The sequence below is a fragment of the Hemitrygon akajei genome, chromosome 29 (assembly GCF_048418815.1).
Source record: "Hemitrygon akajei chromosome 29, sHemAka1.3, whole genome shotgun sequence".
Classification (NCBI taxonomy): Eukaryota; Metazoa; Chordata; class Chondrichthyes; order Myliobatiformes; family Dasyatidae; genus Hemitrygon; species Hemitrygon akajei.
In genome coordinates this window covers 19,685,376-19,712,038 of record NC_133152.1, presented here as the reverse complement: position 1 = coordinate 19,712,038, position 26,663 = coordinate 19,685,376, and the positions used below count along the sequence as shown (strand labels likewise).

The 26,663-nt window shown below is 43.1% G+C and overlaps 1 protein-coding gene across 1 annotated transcript in view; it reads left to right on the top strand.

The window, feature by feature from the left end:
• Positions 1-26,663, top strand: part of LOC140718269 (C-X-C chemokine receptor type 3-like) — a 64,220-nt gene that overhangs the window by 651 nt on the left and 36,906 nt on the right.

Below are 26,663 nucleotides of genomic sequence, written 5' to 3'. Positions count from 1 at the left end.
GAACCATTCATAACCATAACTTCCATCCAAAGAAACTGTTTTGTAAAACATAATCAAATTTCCTTTTTTGTCATGAAACACATTCTTAAAATACTTCTGTGTCTGACATTACAGTATTTTCCACATTAACTACATTAGAGTCTGTCACAAAACCTATCCGCAATCGAAAACTATATTTTCTTACCTGACTGGGCAGAAATGCAGAGGAAAGCAGTCAATACTAGGAGAACCAAGCGTCTGAAGCCCATTTTGTACATTTTTCCCCTTTTTAGTAAGAAAGAACTGCTTTTTCAGCCTCAGAATAAAAATGCACTAAACTCTCGGGAATTTTGAAAGGCAGGATTGCAGTGCAAACTTTCAAACCAGACTTTGATCAACTTTGCTAACAGTCTGTGTGGAAACTCAGAGTGGTTCTGGTATCCGCCAGTCTCTCTTATATATTTGGGTTGGAAATAGAGCAGTATGAAGCATGATGACGCCTTGCAGTGAAGAAAGCTGGGTGTGGACGATCAGAAGTGGGAGGGGTGGGGGGGGGGGGGGGAGTTGGAATGAACTCCAACTCAGGATAAGCTTAAGACTCATTCAGTCTATACCAACTTTAAACAGCTTGGACTGGGGCCAGCAAACGAGATCTTTCATCTAAAAGGAATCCAGTTCTTTGTGATATATTTAGTTAGGAGTTTAATGAGGAATGGCTGAGAAATTGTGGCCTACGTAATTTGTTCATGGAGGAAGAACAGCCTGATGCTTTTAATAAAAAACATTTTTAGATTATTGATCATAATTCTTTTAATACATGAAAACAGTCCAGATCAAATCACAAATTAAACAAGCATTTGCTTCTTTTTATTTTCATTTCCCCTTCCAATTATCTTGCTTAAAAGTCTCAAATCAGGTACTGGTCATTTTCCCTGGCCAATTATTTGCGTGTGGGGGCTACATGGACAAGCCCAATGCCTGACCTCAAAGAATAACCTCATGCAGGGCAATTTCTTAATGTCGTCGGTACATCAGTTTTCAAGGAAGTAAATGGACAGAAGCCTGACATCCGTCCCAGAGCTAAACCATCTGGGAAATTTTGACTGCTGGCAAAACACTTGGACCTGATCTATACCAAGTGCTGCATCCTGGATAGGTCAGAAATAGGCTAATTTTCCAGCTCATGCATTCCAGTAGCCAGACCATAAGACCTTAAGACCACAGAGAAGGTCCAAAGATTTTCTGCATGAAATAGCTGCAAGCTGATCTTGGTGATGAGTCACTGAGAAGTGAGCAGAATACCACCAACTTGTCCCGATGGCCCTGCTCACTTGCTTCTTGCTCATGGAGACGTGGATTACAAACTCATTCCAAAATGTGAGCACAGCATCTGGGCTGATTGTACTGGGCAGCAGTGAGATGGTGGTTGAATTAACAGAATTCCCATTCTGTAGATGAGACGTTAGATTCAAAGTATGTTTATTATCAATGGATGTATAAATTGTACAACCTTGAGATGTGTTTGCTTACAGGTAGCCATAAACCAAGATACCCAAAAAAATCCAATTAAAGAATTGCTTTTTAAGTCACCAAAAATAAAAAAAAAAATTATTCTGAAGAAATAGTTTTCCTGATGTTCCTAACAACATTTCTCACTCATTCTGTCCTCTAAATTAGATACCCGTTCACCGCAATTTGTGAATGTTGGTATGCACAGAATGTTCTTGTGGATACTAAAACTTGGGCAGTACAGTGATGTACTTGGTTGGGCTTTTGCCTCACAGCTTCAGCGACTCAGGTTCGGTCCTGACTTCCATCACTTTGTGTGTGGAGCTTGCATGCTCTCCTTGTAACCCCCCCCCCCCCCCCGGGTTTCTTCTTGGACATCCAATTTCCTCCACCATGAAGATCAATGTCGCACATAGTTTGTATATATATAATTTTTTATAAGAACTATGCTTATCACCTAAACTGAGAGTGAGGCTTGATCGATCTATGCGCCAGTCTGATTTGGAAAGGTAGGGTACAGGCCGAAATCTTGGCAGCAGGGTCCAGGACCAGAGTGAGGGCCAGGCCCTAGTGCGAGGAAAGGCCCAATGTTTAAACAATTGAAACGCTGGGCCAGGTGGATTGAAAAGGCCGGGTGTTGGAACAAGAGATGAGGGTCAGGCTAGCTCTGCTCACTTCTCTGTGACACTTACTCAGCTCTGCACGAAACTGAGGCTGAGGCAGTGGCCTGCTCTGGCTGCTCCAGGCTTCAAGTCTTTGGATTCACTTTTGTCATGAATGCTATGTCCTTACTTTTACTGTTTGCACAGTTCATTTTTATTCTCTCTCCTTCTTTTGTACGGATTCTTTTGGAGTCCTTTGCTTTGTGGCTGCCTATAGAGATGAATCTCAAGTTTGTGTAACGTATAGATACTTTGAACTTTGATCGTGGTTACATTGCTGCGTCTGCAGTTGGCATTAGTTGAGTATTGTTTACTGTTAGAAGTACCTTTCTGTTTATCTCTCTTGCTAGACATCAATATAATAAAGATCCTCTGGATCTGCGCTGGCAACAAGGAGGGGATATACTCAAAGCAGCAGCCATCTGTGAGGTCATAGGGAACAGAGATCTCTCGACAGAATGGCATTGGTGGAGGGTGATGTTCATATTCCACTAGAACATTGATCCAACAGTCCAGCACAGGAACAGGCTCTTCGGCACCCAGAGTTTTGCCGAACTAATTAAGCTAATAAAACACCCTTTCTGCCTGCACATGATCCATATGCCTCTATTCTGTGCACATTAACATGCCTGAGAGCCTCATAAATGCCTCCCTCATGCCTGCCTCGACCACCATTCTTAACAGTGCATTCCAGGCAACCACTACTCTCTCTTGTCTCACACAGCTCCTGCAAACTTTCCCCATCTCATCTTAAATGCATGCCTTTAGTATTTTGACCCTGGGGATAGATGCCAGCAGTCTAACCTATTGATGATTCTCATAATCTTAAGAATTTTTATCAAGTCTCCTCTCAGCCTCAGAGAAAGAATTGATTAGCTTGAGTAAAAGCCTGGCCAAAAAGAAATACTTTAAAGGGGATGAAGGAGAAGAGATTTATCAAAGTAATTCCTGGAGTCAAGGCACTGTGGACATGACTGCCAGAGGTAGCATGAAAGGAAACTGCGAGCAAAGAACCAAGCATTTGCTGGGACTCTGACTTTGGGCTGTGCTACACTGCAGAAACTTGGAAAAATCAGGTTAGGTCCAATGGATCAGGACAAGAAGATCACAAGTTCAACAGCAGACATTGATAAGGCACCTGCGATATTTTGCGATTGAAAACAGGGATGAAGATCGTGTCAGGGTTTCTACAATGATCTACAGGAATGGAAGGACAGCAGGCAAAATGAACAGATGATGAGATGGTGTATAGATTACAGGAATGAAAAGCTAGGCTCAAAAATGGGTTTTGAGGAGTGATTTTTAAAAATATATTTAGGTATGTTGTTCCAGAGCTTAAGTCCAAAGTAGCTAAAGAGACCATAGCCAATATTGCAAACAAGAGATCCTGCAGATGCTGGAAATCCGAGCAACACACCCAAAATGCTGGAGGAACTTAGCAGGCCAGGCAGCATCTATGGAAAAAAGTACAGTCAACATTTCAGACCGAGGCCCTTCCGCAAGACTCAGCCCGAAACATAAACTGTACTTTTTCCATAGATACTGCCTGGGCCGCTGAGTTCCTCCAGTGTTTTGTGTGCGTTGCTACAACCAATACTGGTCTAGTGAGCTTTGGTGGGTGTTCTAAAGGCTTGTGTTTGGTTCCTTATGATTGAAATCTAAGATAGCCTCAGTATTAAGCAAACAGGGATCTAGAAACAAAATCAAACAGGGTTACAAGTCCCAAATGGCAGAAGCTTACATGTTGATCACAACTTTTGGTTCAGCTTAAAAAGTAACTTTTATCTAGATACAATCATACAAATAGCCAATGGACATGACACTAGATGACATCTTGAACTGTAAATCTATACTCCAATAAAAGCCAAGAACCCTGTCTGTCCTTCTCAGCAGGTCATAAACTAGCAGTAGCAGTAGCAGTAGCAGTAGTAGTAGTAGGCCTCCGTTAGTCTCGATAGACCATGGATTTGTACTTTGGAAAGTTTCCAGGGCACAAGCCTAGGCAAGGATTTTTTTTATAACTAGTTACCGATTTAAAGAAAAGATCAAAGGCTACATCAGTTATACTTCTTATATCACTGTCCTAAATAAGCTCCTAGCTTTGTATTTCTGTAAGTATAGAGGACAAAGGAGATTAATTGAGAAACACTCTGCTCCACGATGGCATTGCAGAACGTACAGTGGATGCATGGAATTAGACTCGCCCTTTCAGCAAAGATGTCTTCCAGCAAAAAGGAATGATAAAGCCTTTCCTCAAAATAAAAAAAAACTGTTGAGAAGAGTATTAACCAAACCTGTCAAGATTGAGACTGATAGATTTTTGCTTAGTATGAACAGTTATGAGTTTGAATTGCAGATCAGCGGTGTTCTGGCTGGTTGGCAGGACAGTTCTGAGGGGCTGCATCATCCAGTTCCTATGTAACATTGTTCACTGAAACCCATCTTTCTGAATTGTGCGTTCCTCTTTGCTCTTGCATTCTAACTTCCAGCCCGGTAATTAGCTGAAATAATTAAAGGATGTCGAATAAAACCACAGGATTAGAGAGGGAGTTTAAATGTGGACAGTTTAAAAGTCTTTTGAGGACCTGAAGCTGGTGTTTGAAGATCAAGGGATTTACTTGGGGCTCTGGTTACTTTGAATCAAGATTCCTTCCGTTCTGTGAGCGCTGTTACTCTGTTGAGGTTCAGTATTAGATAGTGCGATGGCTGATGTTGAAACCTGTTACATTCAGTGTCCATTGGCCTCGCTGGAATCTGTAGATGTGCATTGTGTCAGGTAGACAGCCTGCAGTAAACATAATCCTTTCATTTGTTAATTTGGCCAGGCACAATTAGAACCAAGAATCCTTTTTAGGCTCTGGCTGCTTTATTGACCCTCCTCCATAACTCGGTGTGTAGCACTTGCTCTGGATTCAGATGACTGTGAATTCAAGTCACAATGTTGGGAGCTTAGCAGAATATTTAGTGAAGGACTGAAGTTTGTGGTGGAGGCCACTTCTCGCCACTCTAGCTCACAAAGGACCAGCTTGATGGTCATGAACTACCCCTTCTCACGCTTCCTTCCGCCAGCTGTAACAGAGCTGACCTCTCATCCTGCCCCGCAGCCACCCCTTCAATGCTCATTTGGGGTAGCACCGCCTCTGTTTGAGTCCATGTGTATTTCCGAATCAAAGCCGAAGATGCAGCTCTGCCCATTCTTGGGCTGTCGTCGTTAGAGCTCCCCGAGGATCTGTCATGAGCTCCAATCTGTTTTTCATTGGCACGTGTCCACTCAGCTTTATCAATCATCACAGGACAGGCACGACACACGGCTCTCTTTCTCTCAGTCGTTTCAGGACCATTCTGCTGTCTCAGAGAGATGCTGGATGATCAGCAGATTCTCACATTGAAACATGAGGAAAACAGAGGCTATTATCTTTAATTTGCCCCCAAACACCCTCCTCCCATGTCGGCATCAGCTCAGCTCAGTGGCCACCCATTTCCATTCCAGGAAGTGCCTGCAGCAGAGCCAGACCATTTGTTAAACCACTAAGACAGTTTATTTCCATCTCCATGCTACTTCCTCAACTTGTCTGCTGCTGAAACCCTCATCCTCACCTTTGTTGCTCATGAGTTTGACTCTTTCAGTGATCAGCCTCCTCTACCTCATCTGAAAGTCTGCTTTGTGTATCTCAAATCACTCCATGAACATGTGCTGACTGATGTGAACCACTCCACCAAAAGGATTTTATTGCTTTCTACATCCAACCCAAGCCTCTAATGACTACTGACCTCTACAACCTCTTCCAGATCCACACACCTCCCAGATCTCTTTGCTTCACTAATTAAGGCTTTTGGGAATGAACCTAAATCCATTTTTATATTCACGGATGTGAGGATCTTTTCTGAGCAAAAACCAATCTTCTGCTATATTAACTTGAATCTATTTGTAGATAAATTGGAATATTGTTAAGTTGGGTGATGGAAATTGACTGAGAAGGTAAAGAAGTTATGTACTTAAGTTGCTATTCAATTGCACCACATTTCGTTATTATCGGTGCTGGCTGGGTTCTGGAATTCTCTCCTCATTCAAGATCTCCTTAAAGCAATATTATTGACCAAGCTTGCCCAGGCTTGTGCCCTGGAAAATCCATGGTCTATCGAGACTAACGGAGGCCTACATACACACATTGACCAAGCCATTTGTTATGCATCCTGATCTTTCCTTCAATGGTTCAGTACCAAATGTTGCACAGCTCTTGTTTGATTCCACTCTTTGTGAGCCTGCTGAGATGTTCTAGGAACCATATAGAAGCCAGCCACTGTTCGTTGAGCTGCAGCTTTAACCATACGGATGAAGTTTCTCCCCTGACCAGCTGCCCTAATTGCATACACCCAGGTCCAACCTTGCGGGGTTTTGGGGACTAACTGGTGGATGTTGATATTTACCCATTGGATCCAGAGTCCTTCTCGGCCCCATGAATGAAGCAAAGGAGATAAAATGATAATCGGTGATGGGGCATGGCAAAACTGAAAGCCTTTATGATGCGTAAAGAGGGTTTCTTCTTTTTCTTTGTTACTGCGTATGTTAATCAAAATGGCTTCTTTGTTTTGTTAAAAGTAGGAATGCTTCTTTGTTGCGAGAGAGTGCTGGAAGCTTGTTTGGGTAACATTTACTGATAACGAGAATCGTATTCCTTTGTAAACCAATTGGGATTAGTGTTGTTCTTTCTTCTGAGTCTGTGAGCTATTGTCGGCGGGCTTTTGGGGAGATTGGAGCGAGGGGGTGAGAGAGAGAGGACGTGATGCTGTAAAGTGGGCGAGGAACGGACCCCAAGCGGGGGTCCGAGGCCAGGAGGTACCCCGAGGAGAGGAGACGAAGATAGATGTGCTTGGTTGACCACTTCGAGTGGTCCTGAGCTGCAAGTTGAGGAGTTCCGAGGGGATTGAATGGTGGCCAGAAGACTTCAGTAATTGAGCTCCAATGGTTGTGCATGAAGTGATTTGGACTTTGATAAGTTTGGCGCCTTTTCTTTATTTTTTTTCCTTCATATATACTGTATCATTATTAATCACTTAGTTATAGTAACCTTTATAAATTGTACTCATTTAATCGCATAAGGTGTACTGTCTGTTTTTTGGTGAGGTGGGGACATCACACAGCATCCACACCAGCTGATCACCCAGTTTGGCGGGGCCGAAGGCTGCTCCCCCTAGACGAGAACGAGTTGAGCGAGCCTGAGGCGACCCAGGGGGTTACAGATGCGTACCACCCTCCCACAGTAACTTCATTCATGTTTTCAAGATATTCCAGTCCGAACCCCCAATCACCGCCCCTCAGACCATGACCTCTGCAATCTCATACAACGTGTCACGTTCACAGATTCTGCCATGGAGTCTAGGCGCTCTCGTTGGCAGGCAGATGACCAAAAAACAACAATCACACATGTGAGGATCTGCACATTCCAGCCAACTAGGGATTCTTTGTGATTGTATTTAACTCTCTTCCTTTCTGTTCAGTCTCGTCAAGTCTTGGTTGAGGCACAGCGATGACAGTGCTCCCCACTTACCTTCGTCTACGTTCCAGGAAAGTGATTTCGATAGATGCTGTTAAAGGAGCGGTAATAATTTATTAACACAGGAGACGCTGCAGATGTTGCAAATCCAGAGCAACGCACACAAAATTCTGGTGGAACTCAGCAGGTTATGCGACATCTATGGGAATGAATAAACAGTCAACATTTCAGCCCGAGACCCATCTTCAGGACTGGAAAGGAAAGAGAGATGCCAGAATAAAAAAGGTGGGGTGCAGAGGGAAGGATAGCTAGAAGGTGACAGGTGAAGCCAGGTGGGTGGGAAAGGTAAAGGGCTGGCGAAGAAGGAATCCGATAGGAGAAGGAAGTGGACCATGGGACAAAGGGAAGAAGAAGGGGCTTCAGGGGGAGGTAATAGGCAATTGAGGAGAAGAGGTAAGAGGCCAGAGTGGGGAACAGAAGAAGAGGGAAGGAGGAGGGAAACTTTCACCACAAGGTCGGAGGCTACCCAGATGGAATTTGACTTGTTGTTCTTCCACCCTGAAAGTGGCCTCATTGTAGCAAAAGAGGAATGACATGTTGGAATGGGAATGGGGTTAGGAATTAAAAAATGGTTGGCCACCAGCAAACTTTTGGCAAATGGATTTAGTTAATTTAGTTCTGGGTTACTGCCTTCGAGCCACAGTGACGCTGTTAGCTTTTAATTAGTTTGAGAGTTTTTAGTTTGCAGCCCTGTTGGCCTGGCAGTTTTTATTTTCCTTGGTTCTGTACAGTTCTTGATAAAGCCCAGTGAACTCTTCACTCTGTGTCTGTGTCTCTGTACTTGGGCCATCAAGGAACTCCTGTCACAACCCAATGAGACGTCCAGTCCTCAGTCCTTCAGCATCTGAGTTAGGCCATTTGGCCCATCGGGTCTGCTTCGCCATTTCATCATGGCTGATCCATGTCCCTCTAAACCCCAATCTCCTGCCTTCTCCCCGTAACCTTTCACACACTGATTTATCAAGAACCTATTAACCTCCGCCTTAAATACACCCAGTGACTTGGCCTCCACAGCCGCCTGTGGCAACAAATTCCACAGATTCACCACCCTCTGGCTAAAGAAATTCCTCCTCATCTCAATTCTAAATGGATGTCCCTCTATTCTGAGGTTGTACCCTCAGGTCCTATACTCTCCTACTACAGGAAACACTCTCTCCATATCCATATCCATATCTATGGCTTTCAACATTCGAGAGGTTGCAATGAGATCCCCCCCCCCCCCAACAACCACCACAATTGTTCTAAATTCCAGTGAATACAGGCTCAGATCCATCATATGATAAGCCTTTCCTTCCCAGAATCATTTTTGTGAACTTCCTTTGAACTCTTTCCACTGTCTTATCTTATTTCAGTTAAGGTGGCACTACTGAACATGTGCACCAGCTTTCTGGTGGTCTAAAACCTAAGAAATCCGACTAAAAATACATTTTCAGAGGCAAATTGTGTTGAACTATTGCTGCAAACAGTGAAGGGGTGAGCGATGGCGAGGTGGGTTCAGAGGACGAGCTAATATGGTCGAAATGGTGTGTTGCAAAATTGTTGCAGTTGGAGTTCTGACACCCATAGAACTGGCCTGCGAGTGAGGTTGGATCCCTCTGGGTGCCGAAAGGAGAAGTCGGAGCCCAGGCAGTGGACATTCAGTACCCTTAAAACTGTCCGTCTGTGAGTTGGAGTGGTCTGGGCAACGAGCTGATTTGAGAGTGGCTTTGGGCTGGGTGATGAAATCTGGGCCCAAAGCAAGTCACTGGGTGGTGGGGTCCAAGCCTGGAGCCTTTCGCTGCAGCTGGGTCCTAGTGCGAAGTATGATTCGCTTTCTGGACTATTTGAACACTGCCCCAGATCGGAGGCAAGAGCCGATTTTGTTCACTCTCTAGGATCTTCACTCCTGTTTCCAGGGCACCAGAGCCTTTTGCTGTTCCATTTTAAACACCAGTCCAGATATTGATGCACCATCAATAACTCACGCTGAGACTTAGGAAGCGAGATATCGGCTTTTATTGACTGGAAGAATAAACAACACTACATCCTGGGGAAAATGAGGGAGAGCAGCAGCCCACAGTCGCCTTTATACAGGGGTCTGTGGGAGGAGCCCGCCGGAGCTGTCAGCAGGGTCTGTGGGAGGAGCCACAGGAGCAGTCAGACAGGTATATCTAGTTCACCACAGATATAATGAAAAGACAGGGTTTCAGGACCTGGGGCGAGAGTGGATTTCGCTCATTCTCTGTGATGATCATCTCCATGGCGCTGAGGGTATGAAGACTGCCCCAGCTGCTGTGCTCTGTGCCTGCCTAATACAATGAACTGTAAAGCAAGGCTTTGGGCCTACTCTGGGTGCCTCCGGGGTCTGGACCTGAGGACTCAATTTTGCTTCGGAATGTTCTTCACTTCAATTGTTTGCATGACTTGTGTTATTTTTCTTTCTCTTACACATCCGGTGTTGGTCTTTTATTTTAATTTTTATTCTTTTTTTCTTTAATTGGATTCTTTCAGATTTCTTGCTTTGTGGCTGTGAGGAAGCAAATCTCAAGGTTGTATAATTTATACATTTGTTGATAATAAATGTACTTGAATCTTGAACATCTGCACATCCTTAGATAAAGTGCTCAAAACAGCTCATAATACTGTAAAGAGAGGCCTCACTATTTTTGTTTTTATATTCTAGTCCTCTCAAAATGAACGCTAACTTTCCATTTGCCTTCTTTACCACTGACTGAACCTGCAAATTAACCTTTAAGGAATCCTGCAGGACTCCAATGTCTCTTTGCACCTCAAATTTTTGCAAGTTCTCCCTGTTTAGAAAATAGTCTACACTTCTATTCCTTCTACCAAGTGACTGACTTCCCATCTGCCACTTCATTGTCCCAGTCTGTCTAAGTCCTTCTACAGCCTCCCTGCTTCCTCAACACTACCTGGCCCTCCACCTATTTTCATATCATCCACAAACTTGGCCAGAATTCCATCAATTCCATCATTCAAATCATTGATATACAACATATTAAAAACAGTCCCAATACTGATCACTGTGGAGCACCACTAGTCACCAGCAGCCAATCAGAAAAGTCTCTTTTTCTTTTCAAATCTTTTTATTATTATTATATTATTCAAAAATAACACAAGTACATCGAAGTAACAACACTTACAATGCCTTGAGGAAAAAAAAGTAATTATCTTACAGATCAAAAATTTTATGAATAAAAAAACCCCTACTAAGCAAAAAAAGTGGGAAAAGAAACATTAGGAGTGCAACCCCGGAGCTATGCGTCATACAAAAAGCTTCTAAAAATAAACATCAAACCACCAGCAAGAAAGAAAAATATATCAAAAAAATTTACAATTAGATCATGGAGAAGATCTATCAATTAGCTCAAATGATAATAATGAGCAAATGAGCCCCATCTTTTCTCAAAATCAAATAAAGGTTCAAAGGTTTGACTTCTAATTTTCTCCAAACTAAGACATAGCATCAGTTGAGGAAAAGACTCCCTTTATTCCCACTCTTTGCCTCTTGTCAATCAGCCATTGCTCTATCCATGCAAGTATCTTTCTTGTAATACAGAAGGCTCTTATCTTACTAAGCAGCCACATGTGTCCACAACATCCACTGATTCTCCTTTGTCTATCCTGCTTGTTATTTCCTCAGAGAATTCCAACAGATACGTCAAGCGAGATTTTCCCTTACGGAAACCATGCTGACTTTGGGCCATTTTATCATGTGCTTCCAAGTAACCTGAAACCTTCATCCTTAACAATCAACTCTAACATCTTCCCAACCACACAGGTCAGGCTAATTGGCTTTTAATTCTGCCTCCCTCCTTTCTTGAAAAGTGGAGTGACATTTGCAATTTTCCAGTCCTCCGGAACCATGCCAGAGTCTAGTGGTTCTGAAAAGATCATTACTAATGCCTCCACAATCTCTTCAGCCACCTCTTTCTGAACCTTGGGGTGTAGTCTATCTGGTCCAGGTGACTTATCTACCTTCAGACCTTTCAGCTTCTGCCCTTGACACTCTCAAACATCCAACACACTGCTGGTGTCTTCCAGAGTGAAGACTGATGTGAAGTACTTACTCAGTTTCTCCGACAGATCCTTGTTCCCCATTACCACCTCTGCAGCATCATTTTCCAGTGGTCCAAAATCTGCTCTTGCTATCTTCTACACTTTATATTCCTGAAAAAACTTTTGATATCCTCTTTGATGTTATTGGCATTTGTTACATTAATGGCTAGAAGATCCATTCTATTGAATGGGAAAGAAATTAATCCCCCAACTACATTTGAATGGTTTTCCCAAACTATATTTTGTCTGAGTTTAGAAAAAATCAGAAGTGTCATTTTTGACACTTCGGTCAAATTTGCAGAAACCTGGAGACCATTTATTCAACATTTTCATATGAGTTAAATTGACCTTTCCTGAACCTTTTTCTTATCACCATTAGTTATTCCGATAGAGGTGTGGAGTTATTGACACTACTGTGTATACCTGATATGATACAATAGCCCACGTTGGTTAGGTTATCTGTTAGTTTTTTGGGGGAGTTTTATTTTTGTAAATACAGTATAAGTCTGGGAGGTTATTATATCTGTGTTATTAACTGTTTGTATTTGCATTCCAACCTTATTAATTATGTACTCTCAAGCTCTCTGTATTTGTTGTTTTTTTTCTTATGTTTTGTTTGAAAATTAACAAAAAGATTTAAAAAGAAAGATGTTATTGGCAAGCTTATCTTCATATTTCATCTTCTCACGACTTATGGCTTTTTAAGTTGCCCACTGTTTAAAAGCTGACAAATCTTATAGAAACATAGAAAGCCTACAGCACAAAACAGGCCCTTCAGCCCCACAATGCTGTGCCGAACATGTGCTTACTTCTAACAATCTTAATTTTAACAATTCCACTGATATTTGCTCTATTATACTGTATGCTCTCTCTTTTGCTTTGATATTGGCTTTGACTTCCCTTGTCGGCCACGGTTGCGTCATCCTGCCATTAGAATACTTCTTCGTCTTCGGGATGTATCTATCCTGCGTCTTCCGAATTGCTCCCAGAAGTTCTAGCTATTGCTGTTTGCTGTGATGCTGCTAGTCACCCCTTCCAATCAACATTGGCCAGCTCCTCTCTCATGCTTCTGTAATTCTCTTTACTCAAAGGTTCAAAATTCAAAAAGCACTCATTATCAAAAAATATATAAGTTATACAACCTTGAGATTTGCCTGCTTACAGGCAGCCACAAGGCAAAGAACCAGAAAGAACCCAATATTCAAGAAGTCCAACACCCGATACACAGAGAAAAAGATAAAAGCACAAATCATGCAAACAATAGAAGTGAGTAGCAGCGTTCTGGACCAAATTGAGTCCTTAGATCCAAATTCCCAGAGTAGACACGAAGCCTTAGTTCATCATTCTGGGGGGGGGGGGGTGCAAATTGCCTCGAACCTCGCAGATATGAAGCACAGTAGCCAGGGCAGTCTCATAGCCTCAGCGTTGTGGAGGGAGGAGTGGTCATCACGGGAGAGTGGGCGAAATCGGCCCGACTCTTGCCTCCGGTCCTGACACCCTACCTTTCCAGTCTATCTGGGTCGGCGTTTAAATGGTCCAAGCAGCAGATCATGCCTCGCAAAAACACTCCAGGCCGAGAACACACCAGCGATTCACTCTGAGCCTAGACTTCGCCGCCCACCCCAAAACTGCTCTCAATCTCTCTAAATCAGCTGGGCGCTTAGAGCGATCCAACCTCACACTCAGGTTAGCTGGGCGAGCATCGAAACTCCTCTGCCTCGACTCCTCCTCTCCGACCCCACCTATCTTAATTCTGCAACGCACCATCACGGCTCATTCCTCAAACTTGCTTCACCATTGCTCACCTCTTCATTGTTTGCGGTGATGGTTTACCACAACTTACTTCAGAAAAAGTGTTATTAATTATGTTTTAGTCAAATTTCTTGCTTTTTGAACTACCAGTAAGCCGTCACACACCTTCATCAGTTCTGCCTTAAAACAGATTCCTCTGACTTTATCTCTCAAATTGACTAAACCTACCAATGTCCTCCTTTTCACTTGCTGCACCAAGACATAGACTTCCTTGATCAGATAGAACTCTTCCAACCCATATCAACGATTGGCTCTTTATTCCTGGGTCATGCTCTGCTTTAACATACTTGTAATACAAGGGTTAGCAGCTCCTCCAGAATATTGGAGAGAGGAATTTCTGCCGAGCTACCTATGCGTAGGTTGTTAGAGTCCGAGTTACACATTACGTTGCATGGGTTGGGGCTTGCACGCTCGTGATCCCCTGGGATTGCATGTCCCAGGAAAATCAGCTGCAGAATGAAGGGCAAGAGAATGGATAGAGTGGGGCCAAATAGTATAAATTTACATCCTTAGGTTAATTCTGGCTGTCTATGGTTGAAAGATGATCATTATTAGTGAGAGAGCTGTACAACGCTCATTACACAAAGGCCTGGAGCAGGATTCTCTTCCTTTTAATTCTCTGCTATAAATACACTTCAGAGATTCCTTGCAGCCTTATAGCCCCTGAAATACTTATTTGTGTCATTGATGTCCTAAAATAAGAAGAGTCAAATTAAGCAGGATGGGCAGTCAGGCAGAGTCGCTACTGGGGAGGAGTCTGAAGAAACACAGGAGTAAATTTAAGACTTGATTGTTCGTGAGAAATTTCTTCTCTATAATCTCCACTTTTCTGTTGAATTTTCTAATTATTGTTGGAATTCAAGAGGCCTTTGTCCCTTTGTGCCTGATGATGAATACCAGCATTGTGTGTCTGGGTTACAGTTCTGTGAACAAATCACGTTGATAGTGGACTTTCCTATGGGATCAATTCACTACTGACTGATATTTTCTCTCCCTCATCCCTGAAGGGGAAATCAGCATTGGCACAATTGGATCTGCCATATAAATACCTGGACTATGAGCAGATCAGAGTCTGGGTAACCTGTGATAAATACCTGGGATATGACCAGGTCTCAGTCTGGATAACCCACGATAAATTCCCGGGATATGACCAGGACAGAGTCAGGATAACTCATGATAAATACCTGGTTTACCATCAGGTCAGAGTCTGGGTAACCCATGATAAATACCCGGCCTACGACTAGGTCAGAGTCTGGATAACTCGTGATAATTATCCGGGATATGACCAGGTCAGAGTCTGGATAACTCGTGATAATTATCCGGGATATGACCAGGTCAGAGTCTGGATAACTCGTGATAAATACCCGAGATATGACCAGGTCAGAGTCTGGATAACTTGTGATAAATACCCGGCCTACAACTAGATCAGAGTCTGGATAACTCGTGATATATAGCCAAACTATGAGCAAGTCATAGTCTGGGTAACCCACGATAAATACCCAAAGTCATAGTCTGGGTTCCCCAAAGGTCGCAACTTCACAATTTGATCAATTCTTCTTCTTCTTAGACAGTTCCTATGGATTGAGGGTGACTGTGGCTGGTCAGGCCTGTAGGGAACTTCTAGACCCCTGCTATAGCTGGGGGCAGGTACCAGATGATGGAACTGCTCTGTTCCATCGGTAATATTCACCATACTTCCATGTACTCCTGACCTGGGATTCTGACTGTCTTCCTGGATGCTCCATCATTTTGAGAGGTTACAGATCCCATGGGCCAGTGAGGATACCACATCCAGGAGGTTTTGAGATCATCTTTGATGCATTTTCGCTGTATTCGCCTGATGAAGGTCAAAGCAGTCTGTGTTGGGAGTCCGGTGTTGGACTTGTCGGTCAGGCCTGACTGAGAATTATTGCATCTTTGATGATGGAGGGTTGCTGGCCTTTGAGAAGACACTGACATTGGTTCCAAGTTCAAAGTTGAAAAGTTCGAAGTAAATTTATTATCAAGTACACTTATGTCACATGTACAACACTGAGATTCATTTTCTTGCGGGGTATGCTCAATAAAATTTAATAGAATAATAATCATAACAGAATCAATGAAAAACCACATCAACAGTGTGTAAAAGACAACAAACTGTACGATACCTCTCTCCTACTTGTGGATTTGACAGGTTTTGTAGGGGCAGCACCGGTGATATCTTTAAAGTGTGCAGAGAGGCGCACAACACTGCTGCCCAATTATCATGAGATCTGAAACGTTGATCTTCAAATCTCTTTTCCTCACAGAGCCAAGGCCTGTGCTAGCAACCAAGTGGCATCGTGGTCTGCCATCGAAGGAACAGGACAGGGAGAGGAGGGGCAGACCAGGGCAAAGCTTCAGAAAGAAAGAGAGAGGACAGGGAGCCGAGAGAAGGGTAAAGAAGGGGTAGGGGCAGAGTGGTAAGGATTCAGAAAGCAGGTGCTGAGTGTAAGGAGAGGAGGAAGGGAGACAAGGAGAATGGTATGTGGCTTGGGATGGATGAGTTCAATGGTGAAAAGGGTCTTGGGGAGAGTGCGGTGCCCCTGAACCCATCTATCTGGGATCTAGATCCAATGACAACACCCAATATTGAATGAGATACTGAGTTGGAAATAAAGGACAATGGGCAGTGGGATTAAACGTACAGTTTTTCCATGGAACAGCTAGGCAAATATGTCCCTCACTGTGGTGTACCAATAACAGTGTTATGTACACAAGAAGGAAAAAAATCTTTAAAGTTTTCAAGAAAGGAAAGAGGCAGAAGAAAGGAAACTATAGGCCAGTTGGTCTGACCTCGTGTTTGGGAAGATGTTGGAGTCAATTATTAACCATATAACCATATAACCATATAACAATCACAGCACGGAAACAGGCCATTCCGGCCCTCCTAGTCCGTGCCGAACTCTTAATCTCACCTAGTCCCACCTACCCGCACTCAGCCCATAACCCTCCACTCCTTTCCTATCCATATACCTATCCAATTTTACCTTAAATGACACAACTGATCTGGCCTCTACTACTTCTACAGGAAGCTCATTCCACACAGCTATCACTCTCTGAGTAAAGAAATACCCCCTCGTGTTTCCCTTAAACTTTTGCCCCCTAACTCTCAAATCATGTCCTCTCGTTTGAATCTCCCCTACTCTCAATGGAAACAGCCTATTCACGTCAACTCTATCTATCCCTCTCAACATTTTAAATACCTCGATCAAATCCCCCCTCAACCTTCTACGCTCCAATGAATAGAGACCTAACTTGTTCAACCTTTCTCTGTAACTTAAGTGCTGAAACCCTGGTAACATCCTAGTAAATCGTCTCTGCACTCTCTCTAATTTATTGATATCTTTCCTATAATTCGGTGACCAGAACTGTACACAATATTCCAAATTTGGCCTTACCAATGCCTTGTACAATTTTAACATTACATCCCAACTTCTGTACTCAATGCTCTGATTTATAAAGGCCAGCGTTCCAAAAGCCTTCTTCACCACCCTATCTACATGAGACTCCACCTTCAGGGAACTATGCACTGTTATTCCTAGATCTCTCTGTTCCACTGCATTCCTCAATGCCCTACCATTTACCCTGTATGTTCTATTTGGATTATTCCTGCCAAAATGTAGAACCTCACACTTCTCAGCATTAAACTCCATCTGCCAACGTTCAGCCCATTCTTCTAACCGGCATAAATCTCCCTGCAAGCTTTGAAAACCCACCTCATTATCCACAACACCTCCTACCTTAGTATCATCAGCATACTTACTAATCCAATTTACCACCCCATCATCCAGATCATTTATGTATATTACAAACAACATTGGGCCCAAAACAGATCCCTGAGGCACCCCGCTAGTCACCGGCCTCCATCCCGATAAACAATTATCCACCACTACTCTCTGGCATCTCCCATCTAGCCACTGTTGAATCCATTTTATTACTCCAGCACTAATACCTAACGACTGAACCTTCTTAACTAACCTTCCATGTGGAACTTTGTCAAAGGCCTTGCTGAAGTCCATATAGACTACATCCACTGCCTTACCCTCGTCAACATTCCTCGTAACTACTTCAAAAAATTCAATAAGGTTTGTCAAACATGACCTTCCACGCACAAATCCATGCTGGCTACTCCTAATCAGATCCTGTCTATCCAGATAATTATAAATACTATCTCTAAGAATACTTTCCATTAATTTACCCACCACTGATGTCAAACTGACAGGTCTATAATTGCCAGGCTTACTTCTAGAACCCTTTTTAAACAATGGAACCACATGAGCAATACGCCAATCCTCCGGCACAATCCCTGTTTCTAATGACATCTGAAAGATCTCCGTCAGAGCTCCTGCTATCTCTACACAAACTTCCCTCAAGGTCCTGGGGAATATCCGGTCAGGACCCGGAGATTTATCCACTTTTAAATTTCTTAAAAGCGCCAGTACTTCCACCTCTTTAATTGTCATAGGTTCCATAACTTCCTTACTTGTTTCCCACACCTTACACCATTCGATATCCTTCTCCTTAGTGAATACCGAAGAGAAGAAATCGTTCAAAATCTCTCCCATCTCCCTCGGCTCCACACATAGCTGACCACCCTGATTCTCTAAGGGACCAATTTTATCCCTCACTATCCTCTTGCTTTTAATATAACTGTAGAAGCCTTTCGGATTTACTTCCACCTTATTTGCCAAACCAAACTCGTAACTTCTTTTAGCTTTTCTAATCTCTTTCTTAAGTTTCCTTTTACATTCTTTATATTCCTCGAGCAATTCCTTTACTCCATGCTGCCTATATCTATTGTAGACATCCCTCTTTTTTCGAACCAAGTTTCTAATATCCCTTGAAAACCATGGCGCTTTCAAACCTTTAATCTTTCCTTTCAACCGAACAGGAACATAAAGATTCTGTACCCTCATAATTTCACCCTTAAATGACCTCCATTTCTCTATTACATCCTTCCCATAAAACAACTTGACCCATTCCACTCTCTCTAAATCCCTGCGCATCTCCTCAAAGTTAGCCTTTCTCCAATCAAAAATCTCAACTCTAGGTCCAGTCCTGTCCTTCTCCATAATTATGGACGAGGTCTCAGGGTACTTGGAGGCACATGATAAAATAGGCCATAGTCAACTTGGTTTCCTCAAGGGAAAATCTTGCCTGACAAATCAGTTGGAATTCTTTGAAGATATAACAAGCAGGAGAATTGGTTGACGTGGTGTACTTGGATTTTCAGAAGGCCTTTGACAAGGTGCCACACATGAGGCTGCTTAACAAGCTATGAGCCCATGGTATTACAGGAAAGATTCTGGCATGGATACAGCAGTGACTGATTGGCAGAAGACAAAGAGTGGAAATAAAGAGAGCCTTTTCTGGCTGACTGCCAGTGACTAGGGGTGTTACACAAAGGTCTGTGTTGGGAACGATCTTTTTTATGTTATATGTCAATGATTTGGACAATGAAATTGATAGCTTTGTTGCAAAGTTTGCAGATGATATAAAGATAGGTGGAGGGGCAGGTAGTTTTTAGGATGTAGAGAGGCTACAGAAGGACTTAGACAGATTAGGAAAAAGGGCAAAGAAGTGTCAGCTGGAATATAGTGTCAGGAATTGTATGGCCATGCACTTTGGTAGAAGAAATGAAAGGGTTGACTATTTTGTAAATGGAGAGAAAAAACAAAAAAAGAGGTGCAAATGGATTGGGAGTCATTGTGCAGGATTCCCTAAAGTCTAATTTGCAGATTGAATCTGTGGTGCGGAAGGCAAATGCAATGTTAGCATTCATCTCAAGAGGACTAGAATATAAAAGCAAGGATGTAATGTTGAGACTTTATAAAGCACTGGTGAGGCTTCATTTGGAGTACTGTGAGCAGTTTTGGGCCCCTTATCTTAGAAAGGATGTGCTGAAACCACAGGGGGTTCTAAGGAGAGTCAGGAAGAAGATTCCAGGATTGAACAGCCTGTCATATGAAGAGCGTTTGATAGCTCTGGGCCTGTATTCACTAGAATTCTGAAGAATGAGGGGTGACCTCATTGAAACCTAGCGAATGGTGGAAGACCTCGATAGAATGGATGTGGGGAGAATGTTTCCTATGGTGGGGGAGTCTAAGACCAGAGGACACAGCCTCAGAATAGAGGGGTGTCATTTTAGAATGGAGATGAGGAGAATTTTCTTTATCCAGAGAGTGGTGAATCTCTGGAGTCCTTGGCGACAGGCGGCTGTGGAGGCCGAGTCTTTATGTGCATTTGATAGATTCTTGATTGGTCAGGGCATGAAGGGAAATGGGGAGAAGGCAGGAGACTGGGGCTGAGAGGAAAAATGGATCAGTCATGATGAAGTGGCGGATCAGACTCAATGGCCAAGTGGCCTAATTCTGCTCCTGTAGCTTACGGTCTGATGGTTTAAAGTAAATCTACTGAGTTTTGTTTTCCTCAAATTCTGTCTCAGCACTGTTTGCATAACGGGCTGCTCTGTGGTTAAAATAATTAAGATGCAATTTCTAAATCTGTTAATTGAACGATACGTGGCTTCTTTCTACATGTACACCACGTCAGGGTTCTGCCGTTCTGGTAATCAAAGAGGTTTTGTTTCCTTCTCTCAGGGCCCTGGGGACTCGTATTACTTTCATTCCTGTTAATATTACAATAGCTGGTTGTGAGATGAAAACTCGGCCACTTATTCCCCAACCTCTGAGCCAATCTTTACTTCATTTAATCAGATTGTTTTAACTCCATTAACTTTCGTTTAGGTAAGAAGTGGGCAGAAATAACCCATTCAGCCCCAGTGGTTTGTACTCCACAAGCACTTACTCTCACTACGCAACATCCAACTCTTTCTCCCTAATTTACCTATTTAGATTCCGTCAACCGTGATGTTGCCTTCACAGCACAAAATGATTTCGTACTCTCACTACGCTCTAAGTCAGGAAATTCCTGCCAAATTCCCCATTTTGCATACTAGTATTCATGATCATTGGTTTTAGAGTTTGCTAGCACCTTTAAAATTCAATAGCCACAAGGAAAATCCCTTCTCTTGGTAAAAAAAACACAAAATGCTGGAGGAACTCAGCAGGTCAGGTAGCATCTATGGAGAGGAAAAAGATGTTTAGGGTTAAGACTCTTCATCAGAATGGCACGGTGTCTCTGATGTAACTAAAAGCTACAGAAGGGAACTGTCAGCATTGATAACGTATCCCAGTCAAATGAATGAGTCAAACCAGAGAATGTGGCATCAGGGAATAAGCCCCAGACTGGGTCACCAGCTGGCTTCAGCACAGCGACTGGAAGTGAAGAGTGACTACTCATAGTGGAAGAAAATGAGTAGCGATGTTCCGCAAGGATCAGTGCTGGGTCCACAGCTGTTCCACACTCTGCATTAACAATCCCGCAGCTGCAATCAAAATCTCTGCTCCTAAATTGGCAGGAGATACCGAATTGGAGAGGGCGATCGTGACTGAGGTGAGCTGCAAGTAATGACGGGAGGTCATTAATCAATTTGGCAAGTGCACAAATAATTGGAAAAAGACCTTCAACGCAAATAAATGTGAAGTAGCCTGTTGAGTAGGAGGAATAGAACAATCACTTATTACTTGGAGGGTGTAAGTCTGGATCACAAGTGTATCAGTCACTCAAACTACTCCACGGGTTGGCAAGTCCATTAGGCGTGCAAAGCCAACCCTGCGATTTATATCTCGAAGGAAACATCTCCAGCTCCATCACGCTGAGCACTGATGTTCCCTAGGGCTGTGTGCTCAGCCTAGTGCTGATGCACGAGTGACTGTTCGATTCAGTTTAAGCTGAATCATCAGGCTTCCTGATGACACAACAGCGGCTGGCCTCATCAACAGCGACGAGATGGTGTACGGCGAGGAGGTAGAGTAGCTGGTCGGATGGTGCGAGCACAATTTGAGCCTCAATGTGGACAAGACCACAGAGATGATCGTGGACTTTAGGAAGGTGCAGGCTGCCCTCTCCTCACTGCACATACACGGCCCCTCCAGGGAGAGAGTTAGGAGCACCAAGTTTCTGCAAGTGCAAATAAAGGACGATCTCAACACCACCTCTTTGGTCACAGAAACGGGACAGCATCACCATTTCCTGAGGAGATTGAGGTGAGTGAGACTCCCCCACATTCTAACCAATTTTTACAGGAGCACAACTGAGAGTGTCCTGGGCATCAGTGTCTGGTGTGGGAATTGCAAGGTATCTGACCACAAGTCCTTGCAAAGGGTTGTGAGGACCGCTGAGAGGGATCATCGGGATGTCTCTTCCACCCATCAGAGATATTTAGCAGGGGCACTGAATATGCAGGCCCTTAGCATTGTCAATGATCCCTCTCATCTATCCAACAATCTCTTTGACCCCTTACCATCAGACATAAGGTACATAGCATTAGGCCAAGGACTGGCAGGGTGGGACACGTTTTCTTCCTCCAGACCGAAAGACTATTGAATTCCCTGCCACCGCCCCGGTCTCATCACTTATGGAGCACCACAGTAGCATTATACTCTTTACTTTTTGACTTGTAACGTTAATGCATCTTATTTTTTTTGTTAATTTATATAAATATTATTTTATGTATTAAGTGTGTGGGTTATATGTACTGTGTTGTGCACCTTAGTCCAGAAGAATAAAAACACAAAATGCTGGCAGAACTCAGCAGGGTTTCGGCCCGAAACGTCGTCACTACCTCCTCCCGTAGATGCTGTCTGGCCCGCTGAGTTCTGCCTGCATTTTGTGTTTTTATTGATTTCCCGCATCTGCAGATTCCCTCGTGTTAGTCCAGAGGAACGTTGTTTTGTTTGGCGGTGTACTTGTGCCTTGTTGAGTGACAATGGACTGAACTTGAACTTGTGAGGACAACAAGGAAGTTACGTTAAGCTATATTGAACCTCGGTGAGAGTGCAGATGGGTCGCAGAGAGAGTGTTTCCATCTGAGGGGAGGACTATGAGTAGAGCTTTTCAATATAAGGTCAGCCCCAAGAAGTATATAAAGGATTCAGAAAGAACTTCTTAATTCAAAGAGCAGTAGGTGTTACTGCTGCAACGTGTGGCTGTAGCAAACAGTGAGATGTCTTCAAGGGGAGAGGGAACAAGCAAACCTGGGAGAAGGGATAGAGAGTCACACACATGGGTTTGATTGAGGTTGCATGGAAGGAGACTTTAAACACTGGAATACACTGAGAAGGCCAAGTGGCCCAATTCTTTGCCACATATGGCTGTGATAGGAAGGTTTTTTTACACAGACTGATGGATGCATGGAATGAGCTGACAAACGTCGTGGTGGAGGCAGATACATTTGGGGTATTTAAGAAATGCTTAGGTAGAAAACTGGATGACAGAAAACTGTGGGCGTCGTAGGAAGGACAGGTAAGATTGATCTTAGAGTAGGTTAAAAGATCGGCACAACACTGTGGGCCAGTGCGCTTGTACTGTGCTGTAGCATTCTATGTTCTATATCCAACGTACCCCATGTAAAATCCACATGTTGGAACTAAAAGATGGACTCAAAATGGCAAAGATTGATGTTCAAAGTTCAAAGTAACTTTATTACCAAAGTGCATATATGTCACCATATACACCCCTGAGATTCATTTCCCTGCGGGCATACTCATAATTCCATAGAACAATAACCGTAACAGAATCAATAAGACACTGCGCCTAGCTGCGTGCAAAAGACAACAAACTGCGCAAATACAAAAGGAAAGAAATAATAATAAATAAATAAGCAATAAGTATTGAGAACATGAGATGAACATTTCTTAGAAGTGAGTCCCTAGGTTGTAAGAACATTTTAATTATGGGGAGAGCGAAGCTGAGTGGAGATATCCACTTTGGTTCATAAGCCTTATGGTCTAAGCTAAATGTAAACATCCCCCTCCACTGTTTCTTTGGAAATAAAATCCTGCTTACATTTTACTTTTAAAAAAATTGCCCAAAAATAAATCTGGAGTTAATAAATGGTTCCTGTCTGTGTGCAAAGAGCTCTTACACTGCAGAATCAAAGCTTACGTTATTTTGGCAGGTTTTAATGGAGTGTACTAGGACATTAACATCAATAGCCTCAACCCACATCCATCTCATTGTGGTCACAAGCCCTTTATTTTCAGTCATTGGCCATTAATCACGATCAGAAGGATGCTCTGGGATATATTTTGAGAAACAAGGAAATTAAAAGGACAGATCTCAGCCCCTCGTGGAAGTTAAAATTGTGGGAAGTAGAAGAATGGTGAGATACGTCCCACAGTTTGCTCCCCTGTAATACCCTGCTGTTCTTTCATCCTTCAGGGATGGCCAAAGAGCCAAATAACGGTATGCTGGATCACCATAGAATTTTAAAAATTATACTGACAACGTCACTCAAACCTTCATCCAACTTTAATCAGGGTTTATATAGAGTACCATCTTAACACTTCACTTCTGTTATTAAATCTTATACTCTCTTATGCGTTGCCCATAATACTGAGATTCCTAAGTCTGGATCAGCAGTGGGACTGTGGATAGTTACACGAGGCTTAGAATCAGTCAGTCTTAGGATTCTTAAGAATAAGATTTTCAATGTTGTCCATAGCATTTTAATGATCTATGAAAACTGAGTCTCTGGCAATTTTTAATATCCTATGCTCAGTTCTGAAACTTTCCTGTTCCTCAAGTTTACTGTCTTGAAGAAAGATAATCCTTTTTTTTATAATCTATTACCATCTTTCTTCTCTTTAGTTAACCATGGGACTTAATTTTTTTATTTCTTTAATGGATTACATATTTATCGAGGGGATTGAAGGCATGTTCGTCTTTGTTTTCCTGTTATCATGTTTTTGCAACCCAACGTTATCATTCACACTCAATACTTTCAGAATGACTTTAACTAAGATCAAGACTAACTTCTAAACTCAATGTAAGATGCTATCAAATTATGCTAATTTTACACTGAGGATTCCTTACTAATTAACTCGTTTCATTGCACAAGACATGATCTCTATAGCCTCTTCGCTGTTAGGTTGGTAGTGTACTATGGGAAAGTCTTCTCTTACAGTTCACAAACTTGACTTCCAAAACCACCTAGTTATTTTGATATGCCCAGTCATTATGAAGATTAAAGCCTAACACAGCTATTCCATTATTTTTGCAGCAGGCTCATCTTAGTTCTGAATTAATTCTCTGCCCAATGGTACAGCTGCTTGTAATCTATTCCCATCTGTGCTTTATCACCTTGTTATCACCTATCTGGAGCTACAATGAATCTTCCTGATATTTCAAGACCAAGACAAGTCAAAGTCAAAGATGAAGTAAAATTATTATCAAAGTAGTGTACAAATATGTCACCATATAATACCTCGAGATTCATTTTCTTGCAGGCATTGATGGGAAAAAAATTTAAAAACAATAGGAATTATGAAAAAACTATACATAAAAACTGGCAAAGAGTACAAATAAGCAAATAAATAAAAGAATACTGAAAACATGAATTGTTTTAGAGCTGAGGTGAGTGAAGTTGTCCACACCGGTTCACGAGCCTGATGGTTTCAGGGTAATAACTATTCGTGAACCTGGTGGCGTAGGACTGTACCTCCTGCCTGGTGGCAGAAGCAAGAAGAGGGCATGGCCTGCGTAGTGGGGACCTTTGATGGTGGATGCTGCTTTCTTGTGGCAGCGCTCCATGTAAACATACTCAATGGTGAGGAAAGCTTTGCCTATGATGGACTGGGTTGTATCCACCACTTGTGGTAGAATCTTTCGTGTTCGCGGGCATTGGTGCAGGCCACGATGCAACCAGTCGGGGCACTCTCCACTGCGCATCAACAGAAGTTTGTCAAAGTTTTAGATGGCATGCTGAATCTATGCAAACTCCTAAGAAAGTAGAGGTGCTGCTGTGTCCTATTTCTGATGACACTTATGTTCTGGTCCCAGGAAAGAACGGCTGATACAATAATGTCACAGCATGTAATGTTACTGGCCCTCTGCTCCTCTGATCCCCTAACGAGGACTGGCTCCTGGGCCTGCAGCTTCTTCCTCCTGTGTTGACAATCAGCTCTTTGGCTTTGCCGACATTGAGAGAGAGGATGCCGTTATGGCATCACTCAAGCTACACGCCAATTCGTCACCACCTTTGATTGGCTGACAACAGCGGTCCCATCAGCAAACTTAAATGTGGTAAGCACAGAGTCATTCCTCACTGTGTACTTATGACATCCACTAGCTTGAACTGTAAACCACAGCAGGTCACATTCCACCACACAACACACTCCATGCCCTGCCAACCAGCAGCCTGATCATTCCTTATACGAATTACATAATTATAGCCCACAATTCCCTGGCGCCAAAGTAGCATAGCGATTAGCTCCGAGTCTTAGAGTTCAAAGTTCAATTCTGCTGTCTCCTTTAAGGAGTCTCTGTATGCCCTCTCCGTGGAATGCGTGGGTTTCCTCCGGGTGCTCTGGTTTCCTCCCACAGTCCTAAGACGTACTGGTTAGAAGGTTAATCGATCTTTACAAATCGTCCCACGATTAGGTTGGCATTAAATCAGGGTTGTCAGGAGGGTGGGTGGTTGCTGGCCGGTGTAGCTTGAAGGGCCAGAAGGGCCTATTTCATGCTGTATCTCTAAATGAAATAAAATAAATTAAGTTTGAAGAAGCATTTACCCCAGATCCTTGCCCATTCCCACAGGTTCCTGTGAAGGTGCAGCACTTACTCGCTCGCCTTCTCTCTTCCCAACCAACCTGAGCACAGAAGAGCTCTCCTAAGCCTTTTCCTCCAATCTGCGTGTGTGATCTCCCAGTTCCACTTTGACCTGTCTACCCTTGACCTTTTACTCCATTCTAATGATACTCACCGTAAGCTCGAGGAACAGAATCGTGACTCTTGGTTGGTGCAGTCCATCTCTAGGAATCAACAGTTTCAGGAATCTATTCAATTGGTCCTTCTCTAGATTCTTATTCATTGTGTCACTTGTTACTGTGGTAAACTATGGGTATACCTGTCTGGACACGCCCCTCTGCTGACTGCTCCCGTGGCTCCTCCCACAGACCCCTGGATAAAGGCGATTGGAGGCACTGCTCCTCCCTCAGTCTCCAAG